Source organism: Rissa tridactyla, chromosome 20 (assembly GCF_028500815.1).
Source record: "Rissa tridactyla isolate bRisTri1 chromosome 20, bRisTri1.patW.cur.20221130, whole genome shotgun sequence".
Taxonomy (NCBI): domain Eukaryota; kingdom Metazoa; phylum Chordata; class Aves; order Charadriiformes; family Laridae; genus Rissa; species Rissa tridactyla.
In genome coordinates, this window is record NC_071485.1 from 6,758,813 (window position 1) to 6,775,567 (window position 16,755).

General features: G+C 41.4%; 1 protein-coding gene across 4 annotated transcripts in view; it reads right to left on the reverse strand.

Annotated features, from left to right (window-relative positions):
* Window positions 1-16,755, reverse strand: part of EBF2 (EBF transcription factor 2) — a 145,319-nt gene that overhangs the window by 68,020 nt on the left and 60,544 nt on the right. The gene's annotated exons all lie outside the window — the stretch shown is intronic.

Here is a 16,755-nt window from a genome sequence, read left to right on the forward strand (position 1 = left end):
TCTCCCTGGGTGCAAAGGACAGTGCACCTAATTGCTGTGCTTCACCAGAGATGGCTGCATTTCGGTACTGCTATCTACACAGGGATTGAAAGATGACTTTGCAATTAAAAGGCGTTATATGCAGCAACAAACATCCTTAATGTACATCTCTTCCCTTGAAGGATCCCCAATTGTTTTTAAACTTCAATGATTTGAAGTTTAAATCAACCCTCCTCATAAAAAGGTACCAGAATGATTTATTTGCATGGAAGGAAAAGAAAAATCCCTATTGTCTTTTTCAGTGATGACACCTAAACTGAACTTTCAGGTCTTAGGCTTTAAGGACCACTAAGAGAACCCAATACAGTGAATCAGCAACAGACAGGAGGAGGACAGACAAAAACCCAAGCCATTAATTCTCATCCTCACATTCTGTAAACTCCAAAGTAATACATCCAAACAAGTACAAATCTTCTGCATTTAATCCTTCAAGAGCACGACGTATCAGCTGCACGGACCTTGTCCCTAATTCCAGCACCGGGCAGTGGCTGCACCCTCGCTGAGCCTTCCTCTCCCAGGAACGTGATGGAGCTTCGCCCTGGGCTAGTCGTTGCCTTCTGGCACCCAAGGGCTTTCCATGGGACACAGCAAGATGGCCAGAGCTGTCCAAACAGCAAAACACAGCCAGCACCAACAAAGGACCAAGGACCAGCCCAGTCCTGGTCTGGCACCAGTGTTTCCTCTCGCCTTCCTCCACCACCCCAGCTCAGCTCCCGCAGCTGTTGCCCACCCCCTTCACACACTGCAGCGTGAATCAGAAGGTAGATTTTTTCAAGCCTATTCTATTTTCAAAGACTATTTCTATTTCCTTTTTCTTTAATTTTTAAATAAATTCCTGCTTCTCTTTATTCTCGATCCCTTTCTTTGAACTCATGTGCTCTATGCAGGGTGTGGACACTGCAAGCAGAGACTGAGTAGCAGATTTCCGCCTGCCCAGCATTAACACCGGTTTTCATCGGGTGGTTTTTTGATGGAGGTGGGAAGGGTTTGGTGCTCTCCCAAGGACTTATTTTTGCCCTCACATTAACACCACGTGGCAGCTCTTGCCTGCCTGATTGCTGTCCTCCACCCTCAAGCTGGCTGCACGTCAACAGGCTTGTCCCTCTCTTGCAAAACACTTTGGGGATGACACGTGCCAAATACTATAAGCTACACATTATTATTAGATGTGCTTATACATTATTAGCAACAGGAATGTGTCTTCAGATGGAGTCTTTCGAAGTATTTGATAAACAGCCACTAAATATCAAGCCTTTATACCTCTGCAAGGTAAACAAGAACATTTCCCTCCAGACCCCGGTGTGGTTGTTAGTGGAAGGGAGAACTGAGGCACTGATTTTCTTCTCCGTTTTGTTGGTTACTTATAAAAAACCAGGTCTCTCGAGTCCTGCTCTCTGACTGTCACCACCTCTGTAGTAAGGAAAAGGTCCTGTGAAGCAGTAAGAGCTCAGAACTTCTATTAAAAGCATCAGTTTGCCCACTAAATCCTGCTCTAGTCAAGAGCAGATCAGCAACCATCATTTACAGGCTTCTCATCAGCTAATTTGCCTTTTTTTTTTTTAATTCTACAAATCAAAAAGTATAGTCCTATTTTGCACCTATTTATGTTCTGCTTTGTTGGGCTTTTTTTTTTTTTAAATTATGTTTCTATACTGCAAGAACATCTCATCAACCCCAGCAGCCCAGGGTTTGAGGGGGTTTAGCCATTTATTTTACATCTTCTGACATCTGTGCCTTGCATTTATACAGGGTTTGTCATTTATAATCCTGCAAGACTGCTTTCTCCTATTTACTTCCATCTGGTCCAAAGTTTTAATCCGGGATGTAGGATCAGATCCATTCTCTAACACCTTAAACCCTCAGGCCCGGGTCACTGATAAACACTAGTTGGCCATAAAGTCTTTTCCAACTGCTGGGACAGGACCATTCTGGACACCCAAAGACCCTGAACACAAGTTAGTGGGAGAAGATCCCGACTCCCGTGTTATTAATGCAGAAAATGATGTATAGAAAGGTACTGACCAAGTTAGTGCTGTTGAAGGGCTGTAACAAGTACTTCTCCCTTTTTGGTCTCACTTCTAACTTCACGCAAGCGGGCAATCGATCTCTTCAATGACAATGCCCCCAGATATTTGGAAGAGCTCAGAACAAAATCTCTATCTTTCTCTCTGTGTTTTTTTTTTAACTGAAGTAAATAAATAAATTATACCTAATAATTGTATAAGCATTCCTTAGCTATAATAAGGAGGTTGTGGAAAAGGTTGGGGGGAGAGCAAAGAAGAGAAACTTGAGAGTTCACATGAGAAAGGAGCACTAAGAGGCTAGCAGCAAAATTAGAAGTCCTGTGCCAAATGCGTTACAAAGAATCCACAGATGCATTACAGAAAGCTGAAATCCAGAGCACGATACGCCAGATGTCTGGGCATGCAGTAAGTGGTAAGGAACTAACATTACCCAGAGTTATGGCTAACCATCTGCAGTTCCTAGGTATATAAAGATGCTTACTGTTAAATATCAACAGGTTGTACTTCCCAGCCTGTGATAGAAGATTCCACATGGAAACCTCGGATCTAGCTGTCAGAAATTCTCCATTCCTGTCTCCTGCTTCAATCCTCCCTGCTCCCAATGCAGACAGGGCAGCAAGGTTTCACAAAACCCCTTTGCTAGAGAAGCACATCTTTTTTGTCTACATGTAAACAGTTTGCGGTACAACACAATGGGATGATCTTCAAAACCATCCAGCATGCTGCTTGCTTTTTGCAGTATGTGCTGCTGCACACGCTGTGGCTTCCTGAAGCCAGCGTGCTGCAGCGAGGCGTTCCCAGTCCTGCCACACAGGCTGACATGCTCCAAGATGCGTGATGCCAGCGCAACTCCCAACGCAACAGGCTGCTCATCGAGGACCCCTGACTCTGAGATGTACGTTATACCTTTTTAAAGAAGGGAGGCAAGATTTACACCATTGCCACTTCCCCCAGCGATGACTGGACACCTGTATAAGGCACCAAATCATGGAGAAGGGCAAGTTAAGGGATTTTGTGACAGGATGTATTTGTGAAAGCAAGGCTGCATCCTCAGCGTAGGATGAAAGATTTTGAAGGAATGTCAAAATGCGACCCAGTTTGCCATCTTGCACCACACCAGTATTTGTAGGTTTGTCTATTGCTCTCTTGAAAAAAAACCAAGCCAAAACAAACCCAAACTCAAAATTAAAGACAACTATCCTCCCTTCCCAGGCTACCCAGTCAAAGGCTTCAGCATTACCTTTCCTGCTAAACATTAGTGCAGAGTTCTCCTTTATACTGCCCTCTCGGAAAGGGAAGAGGGTGAAGAGTCCAGGCCCCCAATGTGGTGACAGTGCTGTCCATATGCGTATCTCACCACGCTGCATCTGTTCGGCATTTACAGGGGTTTGCACTAGTAGTTTTACAGCTGTTTAGGCATGTAAGTAGCATCTCTACTTAAAAGACTCCATAAAGGGAAGGGCGGGCGGAGAGGAGAAGAGATATGAAGCAGAAATGGAGAAACAGAAAAAGGAAGGTGGCCAGATGCTGCTTTAAGATCAGGGATAGCAACCCTTTTAATGACCAGTATTTGTCCCCTTTAAACATGCATTTGATTTTGCAGGTTTATTTCCTTATTTATTAATGTCATCCAGGAACTGACATAGGAAAAGGCAAGCATTCTCAGCTAATATTTAGGCCGCTTAACAATGATTTCATAAAGGAGTTTAATGGAGTTCAGCTGTGAAATCCTTAGCACTGACCATCACCATCCACCTTTGCTTGTATTTGTGCAGCACCTTTCTCGGTTGCCCAGGTTTGGTGACTTGAGCTCTCCAGAGCTGCTCGAGTACCCCTGATGGGTATTCAACTCCCACAAGGACCAGGCATGACCTGTGTGTCTCATTGTCTTAGAAAACCCTTTAAAATCCAGGAGTAAGGGCAGAGAATATATCACAGGACTGCCACATGCAAAGGAATCTAATTCATATAACTTCTCATTCTGAGTTCTGGGGATTTACGGTGTAATATTTTGCAGGATACAGCCTTTAGCTAAAATTATTACGTATAAGAATGTGTAGAAGAGATTTTTGAATGTGCTAACACTAAGAAGTTTGTTTTAGATGAGCAGAGGTTGATCCTGCAAACTTAAGTTAGGCAGCACTTCCATGGAAGGTCGTCAGAATAATGGCTGAAATATTAGATCTGTGCATCTAGAACCTGGAGATGTGCCAAGGGCCTTTCAATTTGTACAGGAGTTAGGCATACAAAAATCACTGGGTACTCCCATGGTAAATTCCATAAGATCCATTAATTGAGTATCAGAACTATCTAAATGTTAAGGGCTGAGAAGGGGTTGCTATTACAGGATGGAGAAGCCTTCCCCACCTGCCAGTTCTCAGTTTTAGAGTTCTCTGGGGTTCGAGAATGATGGTTCTGGCAGAGCATAGTGGCAAAATTCATAATAAATCATAATATAACACAAATATTTGGATTAATTTTTTTAGCAATACCCTGAAATATAAAGGAAATGTTGTGCAACAACTAGTCATAGTTGAGAGCAAAACAACAGCTGTGAAAAAGCACTACAAATTCCTTCTAGAGCTCAAAGGACAATAAAGACTTGCCGGAGTCAAGGCATTTTATACTTGAGCGAAATATTAAATGATGCTTAGACACCAAAATATCCCTTATTTTCTGTCTTAATGGAAAGAAGAAATCCAGTCAGATGGCCAAGTCCTAGACTGCAGCAATTAGAAATGAAAAAGCAAACAAACCAACAATGATGTAGTTAATAGCTAATATTTCATTTTGTATAAGTAATATGAAGGTTTGATTTATTATTGTTGTTTTAGATTTCTTAAGGTCTTACTTCCTTTAAAAATAGCCTGCTTAATTGGCATGATTACATGAGATCTAAGCTCTCTTAAAGTCTCAGCTAAAAGTATCTATTAGAATAGTTGCACAAACTGATATCATAAAGCATAAAGGTCTAGTAAAGAGCTCGGAGACAATCAAATTGTCTGTACTTTGGCTTCAGTTCACCTGACCCAAGCTTCTGAGGCTAACAGCAGCTGCCACAGTTTTCATTAGTGTCATTAGTACAATCTCGCCACAGATATTCAACTGTCTGTCCAAAAAAACCATCTAGAAAGGCTGGACCGCTTTCACTGAATACCAACAAAATACCAGATATACCCAGTTTTTTTGAATCAGAAAATTGTCTAGTGGTTACATAAAAACACACATAACCAGAAAGCACAAGGACTTGCACACCAAATCAAATCCTCCATTGTTCCATATTCTAAAATGATCGGTTCCAAGTGTCTCCAGAAGGAAGTATAAACACAGACAACTATTGCAAAATCTGCTCAAAGAGAATTTCTGCTTATTCTGAAGGCTATCAGCAGTCAGATTGGGGGGGCTTCTTTCTCTTAAAAACTGTATGTCTAAAATAGCACTGACTAGCCCATCGTCCCCATCAGTGCCATAGTAGAAAGCTGCCGGCTTTTATCAGAGCATTGGGCCATTTAACCTTGTACCCGGTCTCTGACCCGAGCCAGCATCAGGCACCATTGCAGCCAGACGCAAGACAGTCAGCAGCAGTTAGTCACGAGACAGCGCATTGCAAAGCCATCTAGAAGTTGGCTCTAGCCCTGAAATGAGAGCTTTAATGTCTCTTCATAGCTTTTCTTTTAATAAACAGTATAACTTTGATGAATCGCATCCAGAAAGTTGTTGGTGGAAGGGCTGGGAAGAGGGAACAGATGTAAATCCATAGAATTATTTGTCTTATTAAAACCCTATTTTGTCCATTAAACTCACTGCCGTCTTTATCAAGACGGTTGTTCAATCTCTCTATGTCTTGTTTTCCTCATCTGTGTTGCAAGTATCACAATAGTACTTGAAGTTCTGTTTGTGAGCTTTAAACCTAACTTAAAAGTCAAATAACAAGTCTTTTGTAGGCAAAAAGTGTTACCCACCCTTACACGTGTGAACCCCTAACACATCAGTGAGTATGGTTTTCTGCAACTGCCTTGGGTTAGGTCCCAGTGTAGTGAAAGAATTTTCCTGGACAGGCTCTTAAAAAGTCAACAGGGCACAGTACAGATTAAGTTACAAGATGAGGGTCTAACACCACGAATCCATAAACCACAGTATAATTTGGTCAAACACAACTCAAAGACTGCCATTCATTTTTGCTGCAGGTTTCAGAGCTGTGGTCTCATGCAGTACTGCACTTCATTTATTAGTATCAACTGCAAAGTAGACACAAAATGCTAACTCTCCTACTTAGTAAATGACACACAAGACAGGGGTCAATAGAGAATCAGGCCCTTCGGAAACCTACCGTGACATTTATAACGTACACATGTAAATACATAAGTTAAAGACACAAGATGTCAATTAAAAGTAATTAAGTCTGCAGGATCTCTACGGTGAATGCAGTTACATTGCTAGGAGGACACTGCTTAATCCCTGGACTGTTCATGCACCGAACTACAGCTCTATAAACACAATACCGAAGGAGCATGGTTCGACAGTTGAAGTCCTAGTCTAGATTTAGAAGGCCCAGATACTACTCTGAGCTCTGCTACAGGCTACGTGATTATTTGGCAAGTCGCTGAGACTATAGTTCTTATTTTATGTGCTCAAATCAATAGGAGACAAATGGCTAAATGCCTTGAAAGCTCACAGCTTTCGGGTTTACGAAGTGTATAGCCGTACAACAGGAGCGACAGGACTTCCCTCCATCAGCAGGGCAATCTGAAGGCAGATATATAGAGAAGTACTCAGAAGTAACTGCAATGTGGGCCGTAAAAGGACTTTAGGGAAAGAATACAACAACATTACTCATCAGATGAACTGCAGAAACGGAAACAAAACTGTAATTAGCCTGCCCAACTGCAGGGAAAAATGGGTTCATATTCACAACAGTTTAAGCAAATAAGCCCACTTTGTAATTAGGAAGAATATACCGGCTGTCAATTGCCACAATGTGGGCTTATTTAAATAATACATGATAAATTTTGATTGTGCAACCATATGTCTAGACTTAGGCATAAATACTTCACTGTAGAAAGGAACAAAAACAATTGAGAAAAGGATAATAATAAGAAAAACCTGTAAACAAGACTTTTCCATCCTAGTCTCTTTATAGGGAGTCCAGAAGCATAAACCCTGTGGTCCCTGAAATGACATCACCTCCTCTTCCTGAAGAGATACTGCCAGATGATAAATGAGCAAATCCCTAACCCACCTCACACCTCGATGTTGAATACTGCATAACCCAAAGAACGCGGGGCCGAAACACACCAGGGGCAAGAACAAGGCACATACAAAAAATTCGCTCCCTGTAGAACGCAACAATCTGAACTAAGCCCAGACCTGACGTGCTCTACAGACTCACAGAGAAAAATTGTTTCAAAAAAACATTAAACATGAATGCACCTACTTTCAGCATTATTTCCCCTCATTTTTTTCTTTTTTTTTTTTCTTCTTCCCTTTTCTTTATTCCTCTCTCCCCATATCAGCCCCCCCCCTTCCACTTTCTACATCTGTACTTTATTCAATGAACACATCTGCATTCTTTCTTTCTGTTTTTGGCCAGAAACTCTATCCAACCTTTATCACTGACACCTCTCTGCAGTTTCAAATTCCAACCTTGTGCCAAATCCCCATTTCCTGCTGCTTAATTTCCATTCATTTACTCTTGTTTTTGCTTCTTCTGCCATTCCCAGCATGGATCAGCTCCAACCCAGCTTCTTCTAATTTTTTAAGGAAGGCTCCCTATTGAGTGCTATTGGAACTTGATCCTCTGCTCCAAGCCAATGGCTGGCTATTGTTTATACTACCTAACAACAGTTGCCAATATTACTGCTTTTTTCCTTTTCTTTATTTCACTCTTTAAGTGTATATCCTAAGACCCAAGAGAACTCCTCTCCACATATGGTGACCCATTAGGTCTGGTTTTATTATTACTTCTGCAGAATCTGAAGTAGCGTCTTTATATATACAAAAAAAAAAGTTAAAAAAAAAAAATCAAGAGGAAAGTCTGTGGTGTCTTGTTTACACAGGTCTGTTGATCTGGCTCTGTTCCTACCTGTGGAATAAACTGGTATTAGGATTGTGGTCTTTAAAGAAAAATCATCCTCTTAGTGGTTCAATAAAAGATGTTTCATGCAGGTGAAACCCAAAAGCTGAGCTGCAGCAGAACTGAAATCCTCACTATAACCATCGAGAGTGCAGGAACGTTCCAAGTTCTAAATTACACAGAACTATTCTGGTGGGTTTGCAAAATGTCTCTCCCCTTTTCACACATAAAGGAAATACTTATAATAAATAGGAACCAGAGTCTCAGTGCTCTCATTCCCCCCAAGCAGATGTCACCTCCCAGTAGATAATCAGAGGATCAGGTAGAAGACTAAGATACCAAGGCACAATTAGCCCTAAACAAACACTAGGGTTACACATGAAATAAGGTTTCCCTCGAGTTGCAAACTGAAAGGGCTGCATCTGTCCTTCACGACTACCGGGTCTGGTGCCTTTCTTCCATGCTCATTGGCTCTTCTTCTAGACCAACTTCTCCTTAAGACCTCCTTCCTCTAGGTCAGTTTATTCCAGTAATCCCTATACATTTCCTTGGACTCCCACTTCAAAGTAGCCTGTCTCATCTACTGGAAAAGCTCGCAAACTTCTCCAGCTCTCCCTAAGCACTCTTTTCCGCTCTTGTAGGAGCTGACCACTCCATAAACATTTTTATTCAAGGCCTTTTAAAACTTAAATAAACATTCCTGGCATCACTGTAGCACCCATGCCTTCTTCCCCTCTCCAAACTAAGTCCTGCAAACAATGAGTACCAGTAGCATTAAGGCCCTCTGCTCTTTCCCCTCTGGTGTAATTCAAGCTTCACCTTCTCTCTTCTAGCAACTTTCAGGACCTTCACCCTTCTGAGATTTGGGCCTTTCTCCTTTAACCTAAGGACTGTAGATCTGAAATTTGCTGTCAGCTAGTCATTATTATTCAAATACCTCTGCTTCATTTGGGACACTAGAGGACCTAATTCTGAGGACACTCTGGGGGAAATACCATGTATTACACTTTGGTGGGAGCCAACTGTGTTTTGCAGCTGGCAAAGCCTTTAAGCTCTTCACTTGACCTCACTGTTGGACAATAAGAGAGCACTCGAGCAAAAGCTACGTTAAAACCACGTCCAGATGCAGATGAAAATTTCAGGCCCACAGAGTGCGAGGGGAGCCGCGATGTGCTCCAACACATTCTCCTGTCCCTGGCTTGTGCAGCGCCGGTGTTACATCTCAGATTTTCAAAGGGAGTTTGCCTCCTTGTAAGGTTTTATGACACAGATGTGTTGCACACTTTGCTGAGCTACATTCTCTTTTTATTTATTTATTCTATTCAAAGTAATAACAATAAATTTTAAAAGCAACATGCTTCTTCACAGTTTTGGTCCTGTTTCCACATTTGCTAGCAGCGTTGTGGGCTGACATACCGCATCTCACAGCTCTTTCTCGTGCTCTACACCCAAAGGCAATAATCGTCTGTCCAAGCCCACCTGCCAGAGTCCAGATCGAATTATGAGGGAAACAAAGTGAAGTTTCAACTTCTAGACAAGGAGTAACACAGCCTAGTGGGTAAGGGGTAAGGTTAAGATTTGGAAAAACTGTTTTCTAGATGTAGCTCTGAACAAGTCAAATAGGATATCAGGGGCAATGTGCCTTTGATGAAGGCAGAATAACGCTACAGGACTGTGTTCAGTTCTTCTGGTGATCTACCCTGTCATCCTGACACTTCCTCTTCCAGGTCAGTAGGGTTTGTCTCTATTTGGACTAGGAGCTCATCACAGCAAGTACTGTCTTTTCCTAAATTCCTAAAGACAGGATTCTTCATCCTTATTGGCGTGTCAAAGACACTACAACTTAGCGCTTCAAACTCTACATTCCAGACATACTCAGCTAAGATCAGTGAAAGGCTTCCACCACCATCCGTGGCCTTTGGCCTGCATCTTTTGAATAGCTGTGAAGTGGCACACTGAGGAATCCAATACTAACTACATGGTCACAATAAACCAATGCTACGCGGCCAACAGAGTGGAAATGATACCTCAAGATTTCATCGTCTTTCAGCCTTGACCATCTGAAGAACGTCACATTAGAAAAAGAAAAATTGCCCACTCCAAATACAAAGGCACTAATGGACCAAGCTCTGAGGTCCCAGGTTTTGACTGGCTCAGATTAAACCATTCCTTCTCCTGAAGATGATGGGAGTTTAGCTTTCTTTTTTGGAGAAGTAACAAAAACAGCCAAGGGCATTCTTCCCCCATGTTAATTAAGACACGGGTAGCTATCAAAAGGTAAGATCCTGGCAAAGACAATGCAGTTTTGTTGTGAATGAGTTTTAGCAAGTCTAAATAAAGCTTCATCTTCCCTAGTGTTATCTTGACCTGCTAATACGTGCGAACATTAAAAATAAGCTTTCCCTTCACTCAGAATTTATGCTGCCACTTGAAATTCATGCATCTGTCTCCCATTTATTTTTATGAAGATATTCTTCTCAGTTTAGAACATTCCACTAACGTGAGGGATTTTCTCTAAATCCACGCTTAGTGTTTCTTTACACGTGTTTCATTTGATACGCAGCATGGCCCGATTCTGACCGAACCCCACCCCAGAAGCAGATGCATTTCCCTGGTGTGGAGCACACACACACTTTTGAGATGCAGGGTGCAAACACAAATATTCTTTTATCGCCTTCTTTCCCTGACTGCCACCATTTGAATGGCACAGAAAGCCGGTAGAGCTAATGATGGCTGTCAAACTGTAACAGCAGCGAGATAGTGAGAACACAAGCGTGTACACATAGCCACGTGACGGAAGCTAAAATGACCTGCTGGTGATCAAGATCATATGTAAATTGGTGTCTACTACAACAACCAGCAACCTGGGGGGAAAAAAAAAAAAGGTTACTAGTCTGAAGCAGGGCATTATACCAGTTTTTCCTCAGCAGAAGATTCTACCTGACCCCGAAGAAGGGATCACAAAAGTGATAGATATTTATTCTCAAATATTTTGTAGTTCTAAGCTTTGTTATGGTCCAAAAGGCTTAGAAAAAAATTAAAATGTCACCATAATGATTAACAGCATTTTAACAAATACAGAAACATGGATGTGCAAAAGAAAAGAAAAAGCAAAAACGTACATAGGCTAAAGATATGTACGATTTGTTACATTTTTACTAGTGGGCAGAGGTATCAAAAGTACAAGAATATTTTATTAACACTTTTTTTTAAAATAAGGGCTATGATTTTAAAATAATTTCTGTTTTGAAACTCAAAACCAAACAAAAAATCTAGTCTAAATCAACTTGACATTTCCTATTTTTAGTATTCTATTTTGTTTGAAATTGTTTCATTTTGGATCTCTCAAATATTTTAATTGATAAACTGAAAAGTCAATTAACATAGCTCTATTCAAAACACTTCAGTTCTGCTTAATATAACACCCCTACACCAAAATCAGAAAACTCTGCTGTCAGATAGGAAACAGAGCGAGGAGGAGGAGACTCGCACAAGCGAATCTGTAGCAGATTTAACAAATGACTCAGATCTTCCCCACCCTTTTACTGAGAACCCTTACCCACAAACCCGGCCGTTCCCCGTAAACCTTGTACAGGATGACTTATGAAGACCAAAACAGCAGGTATCAAGCTTCTGGCAAAGATTCCGCAAGTTTAATGCTAGCCAGCTCTAAAAACCGTCATTGTTGGCTATGAGGCTTTGTAATTACAAATGTGAGATTATTCACTTGGAGACAGATAGCTGATACATCCTGAAGTTAACACTGAACCCAAATACAAGCCGAGGGGCTGGTTTTTGTCCTCAACACTGAGCTGCTTCGAAAAAGCCAGCTGACTGCTTCATACCTCAGTTTCCCCACTCAAAAATAAAATAAAATAAAAAAATATCTGTGGAGTAATGCTATCATAACTGAGCCTGGGATTTAGGGAATATGCTCTAATCCTAGCGCTGCCACTGCCCCGCTGTGAAATCCTAAGGAAGTTGTTTCACATGCCGATGTGGTTTCTGCGCTCAACACCCTGTGTTTATACAATCTGGTTTGAATGCAAGTTCTCTTTGGCAGGAACTGTCTTCTGCTGATGGTGAGCAGTACCTAACACAGACAGACCCCATCCCAGCTTGGTCTCTGAGCGCTATTGGAACAGAAACAACAGAAGTTTTGTAAATTTTGATGCCAAACGTGTAAATTACTGTGGATCATAATGGGAGGGGAGGGAGAGAAGGTACAATCGAAATCCTAAGTGTAATAACGTTAATAAACCCAGACAAATAGATGTCACATATTTTGTTGATGACTTGTGTGTCAGTACAAATTCCATTTTGTAAGAACCCTCTAACTTATGACATCATTATAAAAGTATTTTTGTGTTTCTTTCCCCTCCCAGATCCTACGGCAGGGCTGCTCCTCTCTTGGTAGCTTTGCACCCCTGGCGGCCTGTAAATCTTCCTAAGGAGAAAAAATCAGGGTATTAGGACAAGGCACACATTTCCCCCTGTGTATTTAAGCCTTTCTTAAACCTCCGAAAGGAAACAGCTTTCGGCTCACTACAGCGCACGACTGCAACACAGGATATTTTTCCAGCTCACTGATATTTCATAAATACCATTTGTTGTCATGTGGTTAAATTAAAAACTCAGGATATCAAACATCAAACAGTATGTTAATGTCAAGTATGCTTGAATAAATACTAAAGAGTTCAACTGACTGAAATATGTGGACTACTAGCTAATTAAGAAAGAACCAGGTGTGAAAAAAACCTAATTTAAGCAATTTTTTTTTATAATTAATAATGTTTACTTGTAGTTCCCCTTATAATAAGGCTCCAGTTTAACCTCCAGAGAATTCATAGCTGTAATCCAGCATTTTAAAAATAATAATTGAACACGGCATTTTTAAAAGGAGATCAGTTTTCAAACCTGGATAATCTGCCTGGCATATATTTAGAGAGGATTTTTATTTTAAATAATGATGAAGCTTTGTATCAATTGGATCAGTTACCAAATTATTCCAGCAAATTTAATAAACAACCCAGTCCAGTGTCCATCACGCTAATACCTGTAGGGATTACAGAAGTAACAAGGAGAAAAGCGTTTGGTGTGATTGCTGCAAAAGCCATCCACTTAACAAAATAAACAAAAGGCGGCAGGTAATTTGGAGGCTGAGTTTTCTGGTGGGTCTGAAACTTCTCAGAGGAACAGCGTCTCTATGACATTATAGTCTAGTTTTACATAGGTAAAAAAATAAAAAACAACATTAAGATTTTTATTTGAACTGTTTTGGCAGCATACACACAGCCAATCAACTAATCCAAGACTGTATTTAATGTAGAATTTCTTTCCAAGAAGGCAAATGGAAGTAAAGGAGGAGAAAATGGCTACAGATGTAAAAACAGACCTGGAATATTTCATTGACATGACATATCTACTGCATTTAATTAAAAGAAGAATGTATGGGAACAATGCATCCTACTCAATCCGGGTCGGGGGAACAGAATAGGACTGGATTAGATAGGACAACTCTAATCCCCAGAGAGATTCCCATATTTAATGGGAGCGCCACATGTTTGATATGTAGGGAAGCAAGTGGGTGTTCCTGGACTTGATCCACTATTCATCATAATACCACAGCCTTGTTCATTCCCAGTGAGGAGGCTTAAAACCATGAAACCATATGTAGAATATTAAAAATCATTTAAAGTTAAAACGAACATTATGAAACCATGCACTCCGGTTGGGGCTTGAGTCCAGCAGCCCTCCGAGTGCTCGCTGTTCCTGTTGATATTGGTGGAGGGAGTGAAGGGAATCACACGCACACAGACGCGCACACACACCCCTTCGCAGCCGCAACGTTTCAGAGCAGATGCTGGTTCCTCACTAATACTGTAGCGAGCTCATTATCAATAATTGGTGCAACTTTAATACCTACAGCATCAATGCTTTAATTTATAATTAAAGATCAGAAACTCCAGTTCTATTTTTCCACTCCTACTATTTGGTGTTTAAACTTTTTTTCTTTTAAATTGTTTCTCAGACACAGTCAATAACTTTACTATATTCTCATTGCCGTTGAATTAATCATAGCTCTGCCCTAACCACATGGAATTTAATTTCCCATAAGAGAAATGTTTACTTTGGTTTACTTTGTTGGAACTCAACATACTTATACAGTCTATAAAGATTTACTGTAACATATTTTGTTAAGCAACATTAAAGCCTGTGCTGACAGATCTTGTCTTACATTACTTCACTTACGTTCAGATCCTGAATGCTTTTGCTATACACCATCGCAGCAATAAGGCATCAGGACTGGCTTAGATATGCATGTTTCAAAAGTACATGAAATGTAGGAATCTTGGGGCCGTATTCTGTCTCAAGTTTATTCATAGCCAACTGCTCCTTACTTTGCACGAATTTTTATGACGGTCATTATAGCCAACAGGATGAATGAACAGAAGACAAGAACTTTGCTATTTAATTCCTTGTTACACGTTAATTTGATCTAAATTGATTGCATCCTAGAAGCTAAAGGAAGTTTAAACTAAAGATAAGATAATGCCAGAAAAATAGTCCAGGGACAGTACTGGGAAGATTTGAGGATCACAGGCTAAGGCGTGGTGAGTTTATTCCTCCAAGCACCTCTTTCCCCATTCTCCCTTTTTATCAATTTGGCCCGTTTATACTAAGGCATCACAATGTGCAGCTCTTTGCACGTGTGGATGGCCTCGGCAGGAGGAGTTGTAACACGGAGCTGACAGCACCAGCACCAAAACTCCTGGGCATCGCTAGCCGGCACAGCCAGTGCCACGGCTGACAGCACACAAGCACTGCCTAACACAGAGCATTGCTCTTCTGCGTTCCAGCATCCCCGTCCTCCGACACTCAAGTACTCAGAGATTCTGTGCCACAAGTGCCACTGAAGTCCATGGGAATTGGGATAGATCAGTGCCAATGAAAACTGAATTGGAGATCTCAGAAGCAGAAAATTCCTATAAATACCCAAGCACCGGAAAGCAGAGCTACACATATACACGAGGCAATCCCACTGCACAGACTGCATTCAAACATCTCGCTTTTGAATGTTAAGCAACAAGAACTGAAATATTTACTGTAGCACTAAGCAAATTTGGTTAGGGAATTCTATTTGGTGCCGACAGGCTCCGTCAAAAGCTTCAGGATACTATCTGGTAGTAAATGTGACCCGGTCATTCTGATTTTGCCTTTCTCAGCTGATGGACTGTCTCTACAGTACATATTCAGTTCACATTCTCACTGTGAGATGGACTTTTACCCCAGGATCCAAAAAGGACATAGGCAATGGGAGACGGAAAAAAAAAGGAACTATTAAAAAAAAAAAAAAGTAATGATTGTATTAAGTTCTGGTGAAATCAGACCTATCATTGACTGCGGATGTGAATTCAGTTCACATGCATGTGCATACGCACGTTATGGGGGTGGGAGTTGGCAGCTGGGTGGAGGAGAAAGGAAAAAGTGATTTTTAAATATATTTTTATTAAATCACTGCTGAGAACAGAGGGGAAAAGAGGAGCCTGGGAATCTGCAGCTGAGGCTCAGCTGGTGAGGACAAAGAGAGATCACAGTGTATGCACTATAAGAAAGTCATTTTAAAAAAAGAAAAAAAAAAGAACCCCCCCCCCCAAATTTTCACACAGACCTCCCAAGAAATAGTAATATTTGCATTAAAGAGACAGTACAAGAAATCAGCTATACAATTTAATATTAGTACACTGTCTTGCAAATATTTTGCACAAAGCCACCATTTGGTATGTCCCCACCACTTTTAAATGGAACTACTCATGTTAATAAGCTTTTATAGTAATTAAATGTTTATTGCAGGGCATGCTAATGCAACCACTTGCTACAGATAAAGGGACTTCATCAAAGTCAGCGCAGCTGCTCCCTGGCCACTGGCATGGCAGATTACCAACCCCTCGCCTTGGGGACTGCGCCCAGTGAGACTGAACCGTGCCGCCAAGATAGTTCCAAACCAGCTTCTCACCTGCAGGTCCTCTGGGAGACCAGGCACTTCTAAGCCTTTCCTCACACAACCTTTTTCCTTCCTGGTGTCAACCATGACCCTGGGGAGCGAAACCAAAACTTCACTCCTCGTACCCCCCAGCTACCTCCACAAACACGGAATGGGAAGAGCAGACCGGGAGCAGTCCTTTCCTTGATCCCTCAAATCGCACTTCAGTTGAAAAAGCAAGTTTTCCTGATGGTCACCTGCCTGCTAAGGATTGGGATCACATCGGTGCAGTACCTCAGCATCGCACCAGGTGGCTTCAATCATCTGCTCCAAATACTCTCCGAATACAATCATCTGCTCCATCGAATACTGGTTTGTGCCTTCTCTGTTTTAGCTTTTGTCTAAGCAGCAGAGCCCGGGCCCTGCCCGCAGCGCCGGCAGGCACGGATGAGATGCAGAGCCTTAAACCCTCTGCCTCTTCGGCTGCCTCCTACGTAAAGTTGACCCGAAACAAGAATCCTACAGAAAACCCCGTTTAATCAAACCTTCACTTTCAGAGATAACAATTAATTTTAAGGGCAATATTTCAACATGCCAATTTTCTCATTTCATTTCATTCATTGGTCAGTGTATTA